We start from the raw sequence: 13,971 nt of genomic DNA on the forward strand, positions 1-13,971 counted from the left end.
ACTCCTTTGAAACCACTAGTAATCAAACGTTAGTGCCAGTAATATTATTCCACAGTCTTCTTGATGTACTACACAGACATTCCCTGCACTGGGAACGCATAAAACTTGATGAAAACGCAGCAGGAATAAATAATATGACGAAATAGAGAACGAGAAATGGTGTGGCTTATGCAAGCTTTTGTGAATTATTATTTTTGTCACACTTATGAGTGGAATTGGAACGTATTATTCAGGAATTGAAATTTTAGTACCATTTAGTAAGTGAGGAGCAATGATTTTGTTTCACAATTATGCCCGCTTTCGTTGTGTTCCCCACATCATGATGCATAATGTGTGAATGAATGAGTCACAAATTTCGATATCAGACTGACGCCACAGGCTGTTCCCCTCTGTGAGTTTTTGTGATGATGGTGCAGTTTTCTCCCTTGGTACAAGTGCATTGTCGATGGCGTGGCTGTGTTGGGGGTTCAGCTGCAGTGGTGATGGTGTGGTTGTGTTGTAGGATGCAGGCGCAGTGTTGATGATGTGATTATGTTGTTGGGTGCAGGTGCAGTGGCGTAGGTGTCGTTGTGTTGTTGTGGGCAGGTGTGGTGGTGATGGTGGTGTTGTGCTGTTGGGAGCAGGTGTGGTGGTGATGTTGTGCTGTTAGGTCTAGGTGTGGTGGTGATGGCGTGATTGTGTTGTGTGCAGTGCAGTAGTGATGATGTGATTGTTTGTTGGGTGCAGCTGTGATTCTGATGGTGTGTTTGTGTTGTTGGGTGCTGGTGCTGTGGTGATGATGTGGTTGTGTTGTTCGCAGGCGAAGTGGTGTGCTTGTGTTGTTGGGTGCAGGCACGGTGGTGATGGCGTGCTTGTGTTGTTGGGTGCAGGCACGGTGGTGATGCGGCTGTCGTGGGGGTCCCTGTCGCTGCGCGGCCGCGGCCCCGCGCAGCCGCCCCCACCGCCCCCGCCGCAGCCACCAGATGGCGCCGCCTCCACCGCCGGGGAGGACTCACTGGCGCTGACGCTGCCGCCCCCACTGGCGCTGCTGCCGCCGCCGCCCCCCGCGCCGCCAGACATCCGTCTGCCGCCCCCGGACAGCCTGCCTTCCGCCCCTGGCTCTGAGCGTGGCAGCGTCCTCCCTCACGACGGTGCCGATTCGGACCTCGACGAGTCGGAGCTGCGCCGGGAGCTGCTCAACGACGTGAGTACCTGCACGAGCCACCAGGCGGCAGCACTGCTCGCCCGCTGCAAATGCCGAGTTTCGCTGGCAGTTTGTTCGTGTCTTTTCTATAAACACCGACGGAAGACGAACGAGCTACATCATGACTCAACGTTCCCACGTCCACATCTCGTGGTCTAGTCGTAGCGGTGAAGATAGTTCAGCGCGTTCTGTCAGGAGACTTGGCACCTTTTGCTATAGTACTGAGAGAAGTTCTCATCAGTGGTGTCTGACAAGGGAATCTCTCCATCGCACCCCCCTCAGATTTAGTTATAAGTTGGTACAGTGGATAGGCCTTGAAAAACTGAACACAGATCAATCGAGAAAACAGGAAGAAGTTGTGTGGAACTATGAAAAAAATAAGCAAAATATACAAACTGAGTTGTCCATGTGCAAGATAGGCAACATCAAGGACAGCGTGAGCTTAGGAGTGCCGTGGTCCTTACATTTCCATCGCCCTTACATTTCCATCGCGCCCCGTGTGGCTAAAAGTCACTACTTCCCCATCCCACATTTCTCTTTCCATCTGATTCCTCTATTTCATGTTTCATCATGAGTGGTATCTGTCTATCGGACATGTCTGGCAGAACAGATACTACTCACACCTATTATAAGCGCATAAGTGACTAGTGATCGGCTAACGAACATGAGTGTCTACAGACTATGTTATTTTACGACATATGGATATGTGTGCACACAATATGTAACAGCGTCACGAATGTATTTAATAGTAATGACAACGACATACAAATGTGTCAGCTCATTTTAAGTTGACATGGCTTAAAGCCACAAACATCTGCACTTCATAATGGTCTAAGGCCGAAATTGCAATAAATTGAAATAAAGAAAGTGTTACAGTCATTGACGTAAATGTAATGTCTTTTACAATGACGAAAGACGTCAAAAATGGGTGAACTAACAGCAGATTTTGGAAGACACATGCTAGAGCAAAGTATAGAACGTCCATTGGTTAGTTCCATCAGGGCTGTAAGATATTCCCTAAAATATTAATGTTTGTTGCTACGTCACAAGTGGTTAGTTTCAGTCCCCAAACTGAGATTATGCTTTGCTCTAACGACTTCGCCATCGGCGATAAATGTTTATATTCCTTCCTTAGAACAGACCTTGTATGCTCTCAGATACAATGCCTCCAAGTATCACATAAACGTCTACTCGCAGACCAGTTTTATTCGTGCTGGAGACATTTTTGTCACATTGTCACAACACTTAAGATCCTTGGTATCAGTGGGTATAAGTCCTCTAAGGTAGAACCTGCCCAGTCGTATAGTACAAATAAATTTGAATTCTTTATACAGAACTCCCACTAAACCATGGTTTTAATCTTCAGCACGCCGAGTGCTGAGTATCATACACATGGTGAACAGTGATATATTTAAACTGCAGAGAACTCATTGGATCTCTACAATCAATTCCGTTCTTTCTGAGTGAAATCCGAATGGCCACGTCATTCTGTGAAGAACTGAAATGGATCTGTAAAAGAATAAGGGTGTTTCGACTGACTCGCGCCGTTTCTCCTTTGGGCTATGAACTATTTATACACTTGTTTACTTTACGGAATGAGTCAGGATGAACCCCAAAAGGATATCATTCAAATCTGTACTGCCGCAGAGGCCTACAAAAGCGTACCAATTTCCTCCTTATTTTAGAATTGGTATGATTTCTTAGAATAACCACTAAGGAACTGTGTTCTACACCATCTGTAAATTTAAAGGACGTCTTTCCCTGACATCCATCAACTTTTAGTTCCATTAATGAAAAAAATGTATCTGCTTTATAATTTTTCGATCCTTCCTTTCGGTTATGATAGCAGATACGTGATACTAAATGTTTTCTGTTTTTATTTCGAAAGTAATCACGTTGTCAAAAATACACACATCAAAAATGTTTTGCTTCACCACGGTTCCAAGAGTTTGAAAATTTGAATAGAGATCAACATAAACATCCTTTCCGTCCTTTTATTGCTCATGAAAATCACGCATTGCATGTTGTACCACCATACAGCGAGACGTTCAGAAGTGGTTGTACAGACTGCTGTACACACCGTTACCTCTAACATCCAGTAGCACGTCCTCTTGCATTGATGCATGCTTGTATTCTTTGTGGCATACTATCCACAAGTTGATCAAGGCACTGTTCATCCAGATTGTCCCACTCCTCAACGGCGATTCGGCGTAGATCCCTCAGAGTGGCTGGTGGGTCACGTCGTCCATAAACAGCCCTTTTCTATCTATACCAGGCATGTTAGATAGCGTTGATTTGGAGAACATGCTGGCTACTCAAGTCGAGCGCTGTCGTTATCCTGAAGGAAGTCATTCACAAGATGTGCACAATGGGGGCTCGAATTGTCGTCCAGGAAGAAGAATGCCTTTCCAATAAGCTGCCGATATAGTTGCACTATAGGTCGGAGGATGGCATTCACATACCGTACAGCCGTTACGGCGCCTTTCATGACCACCAGAGGCGTACGTCGGCTCCACATAATGCCACCCCAAAACATCAGGGAACCTGGACAGTGTGTCTAAGGCGTTCGGACTGACTCGGTTGCCTCCAAACATGTCTCCTAAGATTGTCTGGTTGAAGGCATATGCGACACTCATCGCTGTAGAGAAGGTGAGCGGTCCATTCGGCATGTTGTTGGCCCCATCTGTACCGCGCTGCATGATGTCGTGGTTGCAAAGATGGACCCCGTCATGGAAGTCGGGAGTGAAGTTGCGCATCATGCAGCCTATTGCGCACAGTTTAAGTCGTAACACGACGTCCTGCGGCTGCACGAAAGGCATTATTCAACATGTTGGCGTTGCTGTTAGGGTTCCTGCGAGCCATAATCCGTAGGTAGCGGTCATCCACTGCAATGGTAGCCCTTGGGCGGCCTCAGCGAGGCATGCCATCGACAGTTCCTCTCTCTCTGTATCTCCTCCATGTCCGAACAACATCGCTTTGGTTCACTCCGAGACCTCTGGACACTTCCCTTGTTGAGAGCCCTTCCTGGCACAAAGCAACAATGCGGACGCGATCGAACCGCGGTATTGACCGTCCAGGCATGGTTGAACTACGGACAACACGAGCCGTGTACCTTCTTCCTGGTGGAATGACTGGAAGTGATCCGCTGTCGGACCCCCTCCGTCTAATAGGCGCTGCTCATGCATGATTTTTTACATCTTTGGGCTGGTTTAGTGACATCTCTGAACAGTCAAAGGGACTGTGTCTGTGATACAATGTCGGCAGTCAACGACTATCTTCAGGAGTTCTGGGAACTGGGGCGATGCAAAACGTTTTTTGATGTATGTACAATATTTCTAATAGCTGTTTGAACTGTCAAGAGAAAAAATAGAAGAAAAACAACACGGAACTACGAAAGGTAAGGAGACAGACTTCAGACAACTGGAGAAAGATCGTGCACAATATGAAGTACACCGGAAGGAAACAGCTCCCTGATGTAATTGATATTTTAATCTATTACAAGGAAATAATGGATAGTAAAAAGTAAAAGATAAAGAAAGAGAAAATATTAACACTGTGTTGATGTGGCGTTGGTTAACTCTTTCTTCAGTAACAATAATCTCTTATTTATAATTAATATTTTCTTAACGTAGCGACAATTAAGGGCACCTCAAAGTAACAAAGGTAGAAGTACTTTCAGAAAAAAAGCAAAATGGTTCAAATGGCTCTGAGCACTATGGGACTCAACTGCTGAGGTCATTAGTCCCCTAGAACTTAGAACTAGTTAAACCTAACTAACCTAAGGACATCACAAACATCCATGCCCGAGGCAGGATTCGAACCTGCGACCGTAGCGGTCTTGCGGTTCCAGACTGCAGCGCCTTTAACCGCACGGCCACTTCGGCCGGCAGAAAAAAAGGCATTTTACAGCATTTTCATTGTTTGTGTTTTCTTAGAGGAACCACTGGCAAAACGGAAATTCTTCAGTTTTTGTGGAATTCTGCAAACCAGCTATTATTTCTAATTCAGAGACCAATACTACATTTCTGCACGTCCGTTTGCTGTTATGGATGTGTAGCTGAAATAGCGTGTCACTGTTCAGGTCAAACTCACACAGATGGAGAAGTGACAGTTGGTATGATATGAGGAGGGGTGTAGTGGAAGTGAGGGTGAGATACGGGTGGGGGGGGGGGGGGGGTTAGAGTGAGGTAATGTTGAGGGGAGTGCGAAAGTTATTGAAAAGAGAGCATTAATTTATTTACGTGTTCATTTTCTTCTTCTAAGGCTGTTGTATTGAGAGAACACCTAAAGCAGTCTGTTACGTTCACTGTCCGTTTGTTCATTCACTATGATACTGGGTTTGAAGATCAGTTGCCTTTGAATTTTGCCCTAACACGTTATGTTTCGTGCCTGATGATTATCTGTAGCAATTTGTGAAATGTCTAATGATGTCTGATAGGTTGTGTTAGTTGTCATGAATGACTTGCCGTTACAGGTTTGTGGTGTACATTTGGATATAGAGCTGACATGTGTCTCTTATTACGCTTTCCAGACGAACACTCTGAGAACCGTAAGAGGTGCTGTCATTCTCTTCGGCCAATCATTTTAATTCAGCCAGTATAATTCACTGATATGACTGTTACATATGCTGAATATGTCTCCAAATACATGGTGAGCAAAATAAAATTGGCCGAGAAAACATTTCATGACTGTAAGATAGGAAACCCAACTTACATAAGTCCCGTTGGTGTGGAAGTTATAAGTTGAGTTGGCTATCTGAAAGATGCGTGAATTATTTTCTGGATTAGTTTTATTTTACCTGTAATACCTGAATAAATTTTCAACTGTCAATATCGCTGAAATTATTTATTCATATAGATTACCGGTTTCGGCATTCTCTGTTGCCGTCTTCAGATCTATGTTTACATCATTACACAATTTTGTCCTTCATTACAAAAAGTTGTGCTATACAATATACAGGGTGATTGTAATTAAAGTTAAACCTTAAAATTTTATAGTGGTCCACGACAAATAACAAATTAATCATACAACAGTGCTTAAGGTGCACGTTCGACCTTAAACAATCGGAACACTGAATACTTATTGTGCATCGGTGTACAGGTGTGATACTTTAGTTACGTAAGCCCATCCACCACGGCGAGGTCATATCACATTGTATGGGAAAAATCGGTTTTTAATTGTCCTGAGGCCATAAACGGCATAAAAAGCATCAGTCAAAATCAAATCGGATTATTAATTTCCGCGTGAATGGAGCAAAACACGTTCGGTATGCTGTCCACCGTTTTCTGCAACAGGTTGATATCTAGAAACAGCATGTTCCACAACTGAGCGACTTGTTTCCGGGTTCACGTTCAGAACGCGTTGCGCAATGCGTGCCTTAAATGCAGTTAATACAATAAATTTCAGATATCCCCACAGCCAGATGTGACACGGATTAAGATCAGGTGATCGGGACGGCCAGGCTGTAAGGAAATGACGGCTGATAATTCTAGCGTTGTCGAAATGGCCCTTCAGCAGCTGCTTAACTGGATTTGCAATGTGCGGAGGTGGGCCATATTGCATAAAAATGATCTCATCCACACATTCACGCTGTTGGAGAGCTGAAATGACGTGGTTGCGCAAAAGAGACTCGTAGTGCTTACCAGCGACGGTACAGGTAACAGCACCAAAAACACCTGTCTCTTCAAAAAAATATGGCCCCATGATAAACGATGTCGTAAACCCGCACCACACAGTGACCTTTTCAGGATGAAGTGGTACTGGTTGATCTGCGTGTGGACTTTCCGTTTCCCATATTCAACAATTCGGTGTATTGACATATCCTATCAGATGGAAGTGAGCTTCGTCTGTTCACAAAATCTTCCAAGATCAGCCAGTGTCCATTTCAGTGCTAGCAAGAAATTCTAGAGGAAAGATCTTTCTTGCTGTCTGGTCAACAGGAAGCAACTCTTGCACATGGGTAATTTTGAATGGATAGCAAAGAAAGATGGTCCAAATGGCTCTGAGCACTATGGGACTTAACATCTGAGGTCATCAGTCCCCTAGAACTACTTAAACCTAACTAACCTAAGGACATCACACACATCCATGCCCGAGGCAGGATTCGAACCTGCGACCGTAGCAGTCGCGCGGTTCCGGACTGAAGCGCCTAGAACCGCTCGGCCACCGTGGCCGGCAAAGAAGGATGTTTGGTAGGATTTTACCCATCGTGCGCACGGGTATGTCCAGTGTTCGGGCAATTGTCCATGCACTACACGTTTGCACACCACCACTCGTCTCCTCCTGCACTGCTGTGGCCACTGCTTCCGCTGACGTCGAATCAGTTCGTTTCCTCCCTCTACCAGGTTGCACACCAAAAGAACCCATCTTTTCGAATTTCCGAATCATTTTCTCCAGAGCCACGGCTGTCATCGGACCGATGCTTTTTTTCAAACCCTTCGGTGTCCGGAACTCCTGCTGAGCGGCGTGTTCACAATCACCATTCTTCTATTACAGCTTTACAAGCAGAGCGCGATACTGCATTGAGACCGTCATGGCGAACGTCGCAGACGCGAAAGGAGGAAACGCCGTGTACCCAGTGTGTTTTCACCGTCTTCAATGCGTGACAGGTGTTTTCATTTTCGTATTCTGACACATACCTCGCCATCTATTGATCAACTTTTACGCTGTTTTTCTTCTTATGCCATACGTTTTCCGCCTTCTCCGATAATATTCCGTTGCAATTTGACGTCATTCTGATCAGTGGTGTTCTTTCTACAGCGTTTTTAAAGTTTAACTTGAATTATAAGCACCGTGTATGTCCATGTTGATATCGTGAGTTGTACTAGAAGTTCGCATGACAGTTTTGAAATAACAGCTATGTACACTCATGTTATTGGGCCAGTTACATGTACTGACATGGGTCATATGAAGCTTAAGAGGGATGTGCTCAGTTGATGATGATTTAGAAACAAGTACGTGTGTTGAGTTAAATGTTGTTTTATCTCAAGTGCTTCTAGTAAGTTAAGATTTCTCATGAATGTGAGTGAGCAATTGTAATCGGCGCTGTAACATGTGTGTTCATAGCTGTTGTCTTACAACTGACATGGTGACTTCTAGTATAGTTCACGATAACAACATGGAATACATTGTGTAGCACCAGTTATTGGACTGAAGAAGAAGATTGAATAATGATGCAAAAATAGATCCAAATATGGCAACAGTGAACTATCAAAAGCCGTAATCTATATGGATAAATGATTTTTGTGATCTTGGTGGCTGAAAATTTTTTCAGTATTCAAAATACTACAGAACTCCCCCATACTGACGATGTCGGAAGCATATTATTATTTTACGTACCCTGTACTTAACTATGAAAAACAACCAATTCTCAAATGGTATAGCACAGCAATCAATCGTCTTTTTTTTTTCAGGAAAATCTAGATTTCGGCTAGTGCCTTGCCATTATCAATGCGCAGTCGTTTGACTGCACCCACATTCCGAATGGACGGTACATCTACATCTACATCTACATCGATACTCCGCAAGCCACCCAACGGTGTGTGGCGGAGGGCACTTTACGTGCCACTGTCATTACCTCCCTTTCCTGTTCCAGTCGCGTATGGTTCGCGGGAAGAACGACTGTCTGAAAGCCTCCGTGCGCGCTCTAATCTCTCTAATTTTACATTCGTGATCTCCTCGGGAAGTATAAGTAGGGGGAAGCAATATATTCGATACCTCATCCAGAAACGCACCCTGTCGAAACCTGGCGAGCAAGCTACACCGCGATGCAGAGCGCCTCTCTTGCAGAGTCTGCCACTTGAGTTTATTAAACATCTCCGTAACGCTATCACGGTTACCAAATAACCCTGTGACGAAACGCGCCGCTCTTCTTTGGATCTTCTCTATCTCTTCCGTCAGACCGATCTGGTACGGATCCCACACTGATGAGCAATACTCAAGTATAGGTCGAACGAGTGTTTTGTAAGCCACCTCCTTTGTTGATGGACTACATTTTCTAAGCACTCTCCCAATGAATCTCAACCTGGTACCCGCCTTACCAACAATTAGTTTTATATGATCATTCCACTTCAAATCGTTCCGCACGCATACTCCCAGATATTTTACAGAAGTAACTGCTACCAGTGTTTGTTCCGCTATCATATAATCATACAATAAAGGATCCCTCTTTCTATGTATTCGCAATACATTACATTTGTCTATGTTAAGGGTCAGTTGCCACTCCCTGCACCAAGTGCCTATCCGCTGCAGATCTTCCTGTATTTCGCTACAATTTTCTAATGCAGCAACTTCTCTGTATACTACAGCATCATCCGCGAAAAGCCGCATGGAACTTCCGACACTATCTACTAGGTCATTTATATATATTGTGAAAAGCAATGGTCCCATAACGCTCCCCTGTGGCACGCCAGAGGTTACTTTAACATCTGTAGACGTCTCTCCATTGATAACAACATGCTGTGTTCTGTTTGCTAAAAACTCTTCAATCCAGCCACACAGCTGGTCTGATATTCCGTAGGCTCTTACTTTGTTTATCAGGCGACAGTGCGGAACTGTATCGAACGCCTTCCGGAAGTCAAGAAAAATAGCATCTACCTGGGAGCCTGTATCTAATATTTTCTGGGTCTCATATGAACAAATAAGGCGAGTTGGGTCTCACACGATCGCTGTTTCCGGAATCCATGTTGATTCCTACATAGTAGATTCTGGGTTTCCAGAAATGACATGATACGCGAGCAAAAAACATGTTCTAAAATTCTACAAGAGATCGACGTAAGAGATATAGGTCTATAGTTTTGCGCATCTGCTCGACGACCCTTCTTGAAGACTGGGACTATCTGTGCTCTTTTCCAATCATTTGGAACCCTCCGTTCCTCTAGAGACTTGCGGTACACGGCTGTTAGAAGGGGGGCAAGTTCTTTCGCGTACTCTGTGTAGAATCGAATTGGTATCCCGTCAGGTCCAGTGGACTTTCCTCTATTGAGTGATTCCAGTTGCTTTTCTATTCCTTGGACACTTATTTCGATGTCAGCCATTTTTTTCGTTTGTGCGAGGATTTAGAGAAGGAACTGCAGTGCGGTCTTCCTCTGTGAAACAGCTTTGGAAAAAGGTGTTTAGTATTTCAGCTTTACGCGTGTCATCCTCTGTTTCAATGCCATCATCATCCCGTAGTGTCTGGATATGCTGTTTCGAGCCACTTACTGATTTAACGTAAGACCAGAACTTCCTAGGATTTTCTGTCAAGTCGGTACATAGAATTTTACTTTCGAATTCAATGAACGCTTCACGCATAGCCCTCCTTACGCTAACTTTGACATCGTTTAGCTTCAGTTTGTCTGAGAGGTTTTGGCTGCGTTTAAACTTGGAGTGGAGCTCTCTTTGCTTTCGCAGTAGTTTCCTAACTTTGTTGTTGTACCACGGTGGGTTTTTCCCGTCCCTCACAGTTTTACTCGGCACGTACCTGTCTAAAACGCATTTTACGATTGCCTTGAACTTTTTCCATAAACACTCAACATTGTCAGTGTCGGAACAGAAATTTTCGTTTTGATCTGTTGCTGTTTTGTTTTACCGATATTCGTTTATCTGCATCAGTTTCGGCTTATTCGTCCATTGCCAGGAAACAGTTAACCAACATCTTCTAATAATAATAGTGAGTTCGAAACCAGACGTTAAAACCAAGTATACTATCAACACACAGGGAATAAAACTCGAAATTAGGTTAAAAATGTCAAATCAAGCGACGATGTTACATGACAGTTTGCAAGACGGAAAGCATCAAACACGGTACCTACCGGAAACACACAATATTAAATTATGAAGTTGTGTGAGTGTAGTACTAAAGGAAGCAAGAAAAATCAAAGTAAAGTTTAATGACAATTTGCGATTGAGGTCTCGGAGTGTGTTGCTGATTGAATGCGACATGTCAAGTTTAAGAGAGGTGCACTCAGCTAAAACTGTCATTTAGGGACAGGTGCGGGCGTTGAGCTAAGTGCTTATTTACCAGAAGTGCTCCGAATAAGTTAAGATTTCTCCCTTTGTTGATTATATGTAGCAAGTCAGTGATACTGTGTCTATCAGCTTACTTCAGCACATGTTCAATAAAAGAGGAATCTGACCTGTGCAATCTCCATCCACATGAATCTCCAAAACATTTACAGAAAAAAAATAACTCAAAATTTGTTACTGCAACAGTGCGTATGGAGTACATGAAACGATTTCCTTTACAGATTAACTGAAGGGCTTATTTTAATAGTGGTACAAGTACATTACCTCCACTTTTCTGCCCATAATGCTTCTGAAATTAATGATCCAAACAAACAGAAAGAAAGGTTCAACTCTAGCAAGAAGCCATATGCTTGAATATTTCTGGTATCTCAACTGCAGATTTTTCAGCGCTCATTCAGCTTTAGGACTCTGTGTTTCACAATGAACAAAACTGGACTTGTACCACTACTAAAATAAGCCCTTCAACTGCTCAAGTGGTTTGAGGTACCGGGTACCGACATATGCCGAAACACCCATATTAGTACTTAGTGTAGTCTCGACAGGTGGCAATGCAGGTGCTGACTCGGGCATGCAGTCGATCGTATAGATAGCGAATACTGTCCTGCGATACGTTATGCCACGTCTGATCGACCTGTTCACGTAGTTCTGTAAGAGTTGTTGCTTGACGAGTTGCAAGATTCACTTCTTGTCCCATTATACTCCACACGTGCTCAAGTGGAGACAAGTCCAGAGATCGTCCTGGCCAGGGAAGTTGCTGCACGTCTTACAGATTGCAAGACTGTTGAAACGATAAATTATCTTCTTGTTGCAAGAACGGCAAAATAATGGGTCTGACAACATTATGCATGTAACCGAGCCCTGTTAGCATCCCCTCCAGAAACACCAATGCAAAGAAAAGTTGTAGCTTATCGCACCCCAGACCATAAACGTAGAGTAGGGCCAGTATGTCTTGGACGAACTTACTCTACGAGAGAGCGGACACCAGGTCCACGCCGTACGAGGAAATGGCTATTACTTGCATGCAGACAGCACCTGCTTTCATCGCAGAAGACCAAAGCGCGCCATTCAGTCTTCCAAATGGTCCTTTGACGGCACCATTCGATCAGTGCACGTCAATGTTGTGGCGTGTGAGTGGATGACAGGCTAGAGATGTGCATGCCCGTGGTGCCACTGCTAGTTACAAGTTCACAACATTTCGTGTTGACACGTCTGGGTTCAATGCCCTCTTATCTATGCTGGGTAGCGAGTGACTACCAGTGCCCTTATAATACGACAACCCTGGCGAGCATCTGTGCTGCGTGGACGTCCAGATTCTCGTCTACTGGTGTGAGAATGTCACGTGACTTCCGATACCGACATCGTTGGATAAGTGATGCTGCACATCCAACTTGTATGGCAGTTTCCGAAAGGACCACACAACCATTCGGATGGCCACAATTTGACCGCTTTCAAACTCGTTCAGTCAGTTGTAGGAAGCGTGAGTGGATCTCCGTGGGATGGATGCCTGCTTGCTTCCCTCGATTGCGCCACCCTGAGCCTTCCGGATATGAGCATGCCCTATTAAAGGATAGACACAAATGGAGCTTTGCAAAAACAGACATAATGTCTTATGGGATAACAGCAATCAGTGATTTTATAATGTTACTTAAAATCCGTCTTGATTGCAATTTTTTTTATTATTCATATGACCGGTTTCGGTTCATTCAGAACCATCTTCAGATCTGATATTTCAGTTACAGGAGTAACCCGTCCAAATCCAGCAACTTTCACATGCTACGTCACATAAACTGTGGGACCGCTGGCGGCGTGCACGTGCGGTAATTAAAAAAAAAAAATGTGGAAGCGTGCTGGGCCCATAACCTAGAGGTCCTTAGATCGTAACCACGCTTTGCTACCAGTTGAATCTGGTTTTGCAGGACAGAGCGGATCAGGTTATGGTTGTGGTTAGTTGCACAAAACACACAAACTTTTATCTTCCTAAGAACCACTTAATTACACATTGCCTTAAAAGGATAAAATTAAAACAATACAGCTGAAGGCCTAGTTAAGAAAACTTGCGATACTTCCTGGGCTGAAGGCCCAAAACCACACCAAAAACAAGACCGGCTGAAGACCTGAACACAAGTTATAAAAATTGCTTTAAAGAATACACGTGGCTGAAATCCTTACTTAAAAAAAGTATTTCACGTAAATACTTGGCTGAAGGCCACACACAAGACATTGAACAACGCAGGACTTAGGGCCTGGATAACAAGAATTTCATATAGAGCAATTTTTTTTAAAAAACTTAGTTTTAATCACATAATTTTCAAAATGTTAATTTAAGACGGCTGAAGACCTTATCTTACAAATATTTCTCTTAAAAGCTCGGTTGAAGGCCACACACTGGACACTGAACAACTCAAGACTTTGGGCCTTTCAGTGGCATATGTGGGTCGTGTTTGTAAAACGTGTTGTGAATATAGTTAACAGTAAAGGCGTAGTAAATTAAAACGTCATGCTTGATGCAGGATTTTTGCTTCAAGAATAGCGAAGATGTTGTAATGAATAAAATTCTTTCCTTTAATTAGTCGTTGGTCAACGAGAAAAAAAATCGAAGTCGTTTGAATGTACATGTACAGTCGGTACGAAGTCGATAAGTACCCTCATTCCAAATGATAGACGAACCTAGTCGGGGTATTTGAATAAAATAATTTTGGGTATTAGGCCGATCACTATAAACAATAAAGCACCTAAATTGCCGGCGTTTCGACAGATGTGGCAGCGATCCTCTTCAAGGCAGT

General features: G+C 43.8%; 1 long non-coding RNA gene across 1 annotated transcript in view; it reads left to right on the forward strand.

The window, feature by feature from the left end:
* The first annotated feature begins 1,087 nt into the window (after positions 1 to 1,087).
* The window catches only part of LOC124774967, an 805,902-nt gene continuing 793,018 nt past the window's right edge, over positions 1,088 to 13,971 (forward strand). The window contains exon 1 of the long non-coding RNA XR_007015578.1: positions 1,088 to 1,183. This is a non-coding gene — a long non-coding RNA (uncharacterized LOC124774967). The remainder of the gene's footprint in view (positions 1,184 to 13,971) is intronic.

This window comes from Schistocerca piceifrons, chromosome 2 (genome assembly GCF_021461385.2).
Source record: "Schistocerca piceifrons isolate TAMUIC-IGC-003096 chromosome 2, iqSchPice1.1, whole genome shotgun sequence".
NCBI classification, from domain to species: Eukaryota; Metazoa; Arthropoda; class Insecta; order Orthoptera; family Acrididae; genus Schistocerca; species Schistocerca piceifrons.